Here is a 7,179-nt window from a genome sequence, read left to right as displayed (position 1 = left end):
TCAACTTAATACTCTAGATGCATGCTGGATAGCGGTCGATGAGTGGAGTAATAGTAGTAGATGCAGGCAGGAGTCGGTCTACTTGTCTCGGACGTGATGCCTATATACATGATCATACCTAGATATTCTCATAACTATGCTCAATTCTGTCAATTGCTCAACAGTAATTTGTTCACCCACCATAGAATACTTATGCTCTCGAGAGAAGCCACTAGTGAAACCTATGGCCCCCGGGTCTAACTTCATCATATTAATCTCCCAATGCTTAGTTATTTCCTTTGCTTTTTACTTTGCTTTTATTTTACTTTGCATCTTTATCACAAAAATACCAAAAATCTTATCTTATCATATCTATCAGATCTCACTCTCGTAAGTGGCCATGTAGGGATTGACAACCCCTTATCGCGTTGGTTGCGAGGATTTATTTATTTTGTGCAGGTACGAGGGACTGACGCGTAGCCTCCTACTGGATTGATACCTTGGTTCTCAAAAACTGAGGGAAATACTTACGCTACTTTGCTGCGTCATCCTTTCCTCTTCAGGGAAAACCAACGCAGTGCTCAAGAGGTAGCAAGAAGGATTTCTAGCGCCGTTGCTGGGGAGGTCTACGCAAAAGTCAATATACCAAGTACCCATCACATACCCTTATCTCCCGCATTACATTATTTGCCATTTGCCTCTCGTTTTCCTCTCCCCCACTTCACCCTTGCCGTTTTATTCACCCTCTCTCTCTATCCTCCTTCTCTTTCCCGTTTGCCTTTTTTTGCCCATTTTTTGTTTGCTTGTGCATTAGTTCGTTTGCTTGTCGTTATGGCTAGTAGCTTACCTTCTGCCTCTATGTCTGAAATTGGGGAAATTATTGTCGATATGGACAATAATAATATCATGAAAAATTCTGATGCTCCTGCTAAAGAACCACCCATCTTACATACAAAAAAATCCGTGTTGGTAGTGGTAATATTGTTGGAAAAGGAGTTATTCAAGATTTCTTTACTTGTGTCGGTGCTTTACCTTCTATGGTTAGTTCCATCCTTCATAGAACTAGTAGTCTTGCGAACACTATTGCCATGCTTGTAGTTGAACTTGAAAGACAATTCATGCACATGCACCCTTGCATACAAAGGATTTTCCTAGAATTTTCTAATATTGAGCATTCTTCTGTTAAGCGTGTCGCTAATATCTTTTTGGCTCATGAGTTTAGATTCATAATAAAAGAGGCCAAAGAAATCTTTGCGCATTATAGGGTGGACGCTTGTCGTCCTCCCATAGAGGCCATCCTCTTTGATCAAGAAGAAATAATGCGTTTTCAATCTTTAGACTATGTTGTTTTCAATGAAAATCTTAGAAAAAGGGTTCCTACCAATGTTTTAGTTGATAGAATTTCTGAACTTAATGATGATTTGGCTATTTAAAATAATGAACTAGGATATTCTCTTGAATATAGGCTCACAAAGTTCTGTCAAAAGAATGCTTACAATGATGAATTGGTTGTGCAATACGAAGGACCAAAGGAGGAACCTATACCTCCTAAGGTTGATTTTGGGGACTTTTGCCCCATTAAATTTAGCCCTTTTGATTACTTTTGTTTGCCTCAAAGAAAACTTACTGCCGAACGTAGAGAATATGAAATGAGTTTTAATGATCTATCTTATTATTATGGCAATACCTAGATCTATCCTTGCTTGTTATGCCTAGCTAGGGGCGTTAAACGATAGCGCTTGTTGGGAGGCAACCCAATTTTATTTTTATTCCTTGATTTTTGCTCCTGTTTAGTAATAAATAATTTATCTAGCCTCTGTTTTGGTTGTGTGTTTTGTGCTTAATTAGTGTTTGTGCCAAGTAGAACCGTTGGGAAGACTTGGGGAAAGTCCTGTTACACTTGCTGTAAAAAACAGAAACTTTAGCGCTCACGAGAACTGCTGCCACTTTTATTTGGAAAGTGATATTTAGTTAATTCTTTTTGCAGATGATTAATAGATAAATTCCTCATGTCCAGAAATTTATTTTATAATTTTTGGGGTTTCAGATCTTGCGCTAGCTACAGATTACTACAGTCTGTTCTGTTTTTGACAGATTCTGGTTTTTCGTGTGTTGTTTGCTTATTTTGATGAATCTATGGCTAGAAAAATAGTTTATAAACCATAGAGAAGTTGGAATACAGTAGGTTTAACACCAATATAAATAAATAATGAGTTCATTACAGTACCTTGAAGTGGTCTTTTGTTTTCTTTCACTAACCGAGCTCACGAGATTTTCTACTTTGAGTTTTGTGTTGTGAAGTTTTCAAGTTTTGGGTAAAGATTTGATGGATTATGGAACAAGGAGTGGCAAGAGCCTAAGCTTGGGGATGCCCATGGCACCCCCAAGATAATCTAAGCACACCTAAAAGCCAAAGCTTGGGGATGCCCCGGAAGGCATCCCCTCTTTCGTCTACTTCTATCCGTAACTTTACTTGGAGCTATATTTTTATTCACCACATGATATGTGTTTTGATTGGAGCGTCTTGTATGATTTGAGTCTTTACTTTTTAGTTTACCACAATCAACCTTGCTGTACACACTGATACGTCTCCAACGTATCTATAATTTTTGATTGCTCCATGTTATATTATCTACTGTTTTAGACATTATTGGGCTTTATTTTCCACTTTTATATTATTTTTGGAACTAACCTATTAACCGGAGGCCCAGCCCAGAATTGCTGTTTTTTGCATGTTTTAGGGTTTCGAAGAAAAGGAATATCAAACGGAGTCCAAACGGAATGAAACCTTCGGAAACGTGATTTTTCTCATCAGATAAGATCCAGGAGACTTGGAACCTCCATCAAGAAAGCCACGAGGTGCTCACGAGGGGAGGGGGCGCCCCCCTAGGGCGCGCCCCCTACCTCGTGGGCCCCTCGAAGCTCCACCGACGTACTTCTTCCTCCTATATGTATCCACGTACCCCCAAACGATCGGGGACGGAGCCAAAAACCTAATTCCACCGCCCCAACTTTCTGTATCCACGAGATCCCATCTTGGGGCCTGTTTCGGAGCTCCATCGGAGGGGGCATCGATCACGGAGGGCTTCTACATCATCATCCAAGCCCCTCTGATGAAGTGTGAGTAGTTTACTTCAGACCTACGGGTCCATAACTAGTAGCTAGATGGCTTCTTCTCTCTTTTTGGATCTTAATACAATGTTCTCCCCCTCTCTCGTGGAGATCTATTCGATGTAATCTTCTTTTTGCGGTGTGTTTGTTGAGACCAATGAATTGTGGGTTTATGATCAAGTCTATCTATGAATAATATTTGAATCTTCTCTCAATTCTTTTATGTATGATTAGTTATCTTTGCAAGTCTCTTTGAATTATCAGTTTGGTTTGGCCTACTAGATTGGTTGTTCTTGCCATGGGAGAAGTGCTTAGCTTTGGGTTCAATCTTGCGGTGTCCTTTCCCAGTGACAGAAGGGGCAGAAAGGCACGTATTGTATTGTTTCCATCGAGGATAACAAGATGGAGTTTTTATCATATTGCATGAGTTTATCCCTCCACATCATGTCATCTTGCTTAAGGCGTTACTCTGTTTTTAACTTAATACTCTAGATGCATGCTAGATAGCGGTCGATGAGTGGAGTAATAGTAGTAGATGCAGAATTGTTTCAGTCTACTTGTCTCGGACGTGATGCCTATATACATGATCATACCTATATATTCTCATAACTATGCTCAATTCCGTCAATTGCTCAACGGTAATTTGTTCACCCACCGTAGAATACTTATGCTCTTGAAAGAAGCCACTAGTGAAACCTATGGCCCCGGGTCTCTTTCTCATCATATCAATCTCCATCACTTTACTATTGCCTTGCTTTTACTTTGCTTTTACTTTATTTACTTTGCATCTCTATACCAAAAATACCAAAAAATATTATTTATTATTTCTATCAGATCTCACTTTCGTAAGTGACCGTGAAGGGATTGACAACCCCTAAGCGCGTTGGTTGCGTTGAGCTATTGTTTTTGTGTAGGTACGAGGGACTCGAGCGTAGCCTCCTACTGGATTGATACCTTGGTTCTCAAAAACTGAGGGAAATACTTACGCTACTTTGCTGCATCATCCCTTCCTCTTTGGGGAAATCCAACGCAGTGCTTAGGAGGTAGCAAGAAGAATTTCTGGCGCCGTTGCTGGGGAGTCTGCGCAAAAGTCAACATACCAAGTACCCATCACAATCCCTATCTCCCGCATTACATTATTTGCCATTTGCCTCTCGTTTTCCTCTCCCCCACTTCACCCTTGCCGTTTTATTCGCCCTCTCTCTCTCTCTATCCTCCCTCTCTATTTGCCTCTTTTTCCCGTTTGCTCTTGTTTGCTCGTGTGTTAGTTTGTTTGCTTGTCGTCATGGCTAGTCTCATATCTTCTCCGTTGTCTCCCGAGAATGAAGTTCTAAATTTTAAACAAAGGGAGGGAGAAAATCTAAAAGATGCTTGGTATAGAATTTGCAATGCTCAAAATGGATCTACCAGGAAGCAATCTACTTCAGTTCTTCTCCGCAATTTTTATGTAGGTGTTAATCCTTGGTATAGATATATCCTCGATACCATTACCAGAGGGAATTTCTTGGGTAGCCATACTTTTGATTCTTATAATGCTATGTTAGATTTATTTGGCTCACCACCTCTTTTGGTTAATGGAACTATGTTAACTTTGGAGCATGTTATGCAAAGACTTGAAATTATTGAAAATAAAGTTGTTACTATTGAATTAATTGAAAATCTAGATAAAAAGATCCACAATCAAATTACTCAATATGGATCTAAGGTAGGAATGACTTTGAAAAATATTAAGGAAAAGGAACCCATAGTTAATGAGAAGATAAACTTAGATTCTACTAGAATTGATAAACTTGAGGGTATCATTACAAACTTGGGAACCGCTTTTTATTCCGTAAAGAATACTCCAAGTCCTCCTACTAAAATTGCCAAGCTTATGTGTGTTACTAAAAATAAGGGTGAATCATCTAGTAAGGAAACTGCGGATCTTAAATCTATAAGTATTCATCCCAATCTTTTTGCTATCATTAAGGAACCAATTGCTACAAATGAATTTTTCGATCTTTTGCCTAAGAGTTTGATAATCACTAGAAAGAAAGAAATTCCTAAGGGAAATAGATGCCTCATCGAAGAATTGCCTACCAAAGATGGCAATACCTAGATCTATTCTTGCTTGTTATGCCTAGCTAGGGGCGTTAAACGATAGCGCTTGTTGGGAGGCAACCCAATTTTATTTTTATTCCTTGCTTTTTGCTCCTGTTTAGTAATAAATAAATTATCTAGACTCTGTTTTAGTTGTGTTTTTTGTGTTTAATTAGTGTTTGTGCCAAGTAGAACCGTTGGGAACACTTGGGGAAAGTCTTGATTGAACTTGCTGTAAAAAACAGAAACTTTAGCGCTCACGAGAACTGCTGTCATTTTTAATTGGAAAGTAATATTTAGTTAATTCTTTTTGCAGATAATTAATAGATAAATTCCTCACGTCCAGAATTTTATTTTAGAATTTTTGGGGCTCCATATCTTGCGCTAGCCACAGATTACTACAGACTGTTCTGTTTTTGACAGATTCTATTTTTCGTGTGTTGTTTGCTTATTTTGATGAATCTATGGCTAGTAAAATAGTTTACAATCCATAGAGAAGTTGTAATACAGTAGTTATAACACCAATATAAATAAATAATGAGTTCATTACAGTACCTTGAAGTGTTCTTTTGTTTTCTTTCGCTAACGGAGCTCACGAGTTTTCTACTTTAAGTTTTGTGTTGTGAAGTTTTCAAGTTTTGGGTAAAGATTTGATGGATTATGGAACAAGGAGTGGCAAGAGTGTAATCTTGGGTATGCCCATGGAACCCCCAAGATAATCTAAGGACACCTAAAAGCCAAAGCTTGGGGATGCCCCGGAAGGCATCCCCTTTTTCGTCTACTTCTATCGGTAACTTTACTTGGAGCTATATTTTTATTCACCACATGATATGTGTTTTGCTTGGAGCGTCTTTTATGATTTGAGTCTTTGCTTATTAGTTTACCACAATCATCCTTGCTGTACACACCTTTGATAGAGCCATACATGATTTGTAATTTAATAGAATACTCTATGTGCTTCACTTATATCTTTTGAGCTTTATAGTTTTGCTCTAGTGCTTCACTTATATCTTTTAGAGCACGGTGGTGGATTTGTCTTATAGAAACTATTGTTCTCTCATGCTTCACTTAGATTATTTTTAGAGTCTTAATAGCATGGTAATTTGCTTAAAATCCTAATATGCTTGGTATGCAAGATTAATATTAAAACTTTCTTATGAGTGTGTTGAATACTAAGAAAAGTTTGATACTTGATGATTGTTTTGAGATATGGAGGTAATAATATCAAAGTCATGCTAGTTGAGTAGTTGTAAAATTGAGAAATACTTGTGTTGAGGTTTGCAAGTCCCGTAGCATGCACGTATGGTAAACGTTATGCAAGAAATTTGAAACATGAGGTGTTATTTGATTGTCTTCCTTATGAGTGGCGGTCGGGGACGAGCGATGGTCTTTTCCTACCAATCTATCCCCCTAGGAGCATGCGCGTAGTGCCGAGGTTTTTGATGACTTGTAGATTTTTGCAATAAGTATGTGAGTTCTTTATGACTAATGTTGAGTCCATGGATTATACGCACTCTCACCCTTCCATCCTTGCTAGCCTCTTCGGTACCGTGCATTGCCCTTTCTCACATTGAGAGTCGGTGCAAACTTCGCCGGTGCATCCAAACCCCGTGATATGATACGCTCTTTCACACATAAACCTCCTTATATCTTCCTCAAAACAGCCACCATACCTACCTATTATTGCATTCCCATAGCCATTCCGAGATATATTGCCATGCAACTTTCCATCATTCCGTTCATCATGACACATTCATCATTGTCATATTGCTTAGCATGATCATGTAGTTGACATAGTATTTGTGGCAAAGCCACCGTTCATAATTCTTTCATACATGTCACTCTTGGTTCATTGCATATCCCAGTACACCGCCGGAGGCATTCACATAGAGTCATCTTTGTTCTAGTATCGAGTTGTAATCATTGAGTTGTAAATAAATAGAAGTGTGATGATCACCATTATTAGAGCATTGTCCCAAGTGAGGAATAAATAAAAAGGCCATAAAAAAG

The sequence above is a fragment of the Triticum urartu genome, chromosome 2 (genome assembly GCF_003073215.2).
Source record: "Triticum urartu cultivar G1812 chromosome 2, Tu2.1, whole genome shotgun sequence".
Lineage (NCBI taxonomy): Eukaryota > Viridiplantae > Streptophyta > Magnoliopsida > Poales > Poaceae > Triticum > Triticum urartu.
Note: the sequence above shows the minus strand (reverse complement) of the source record.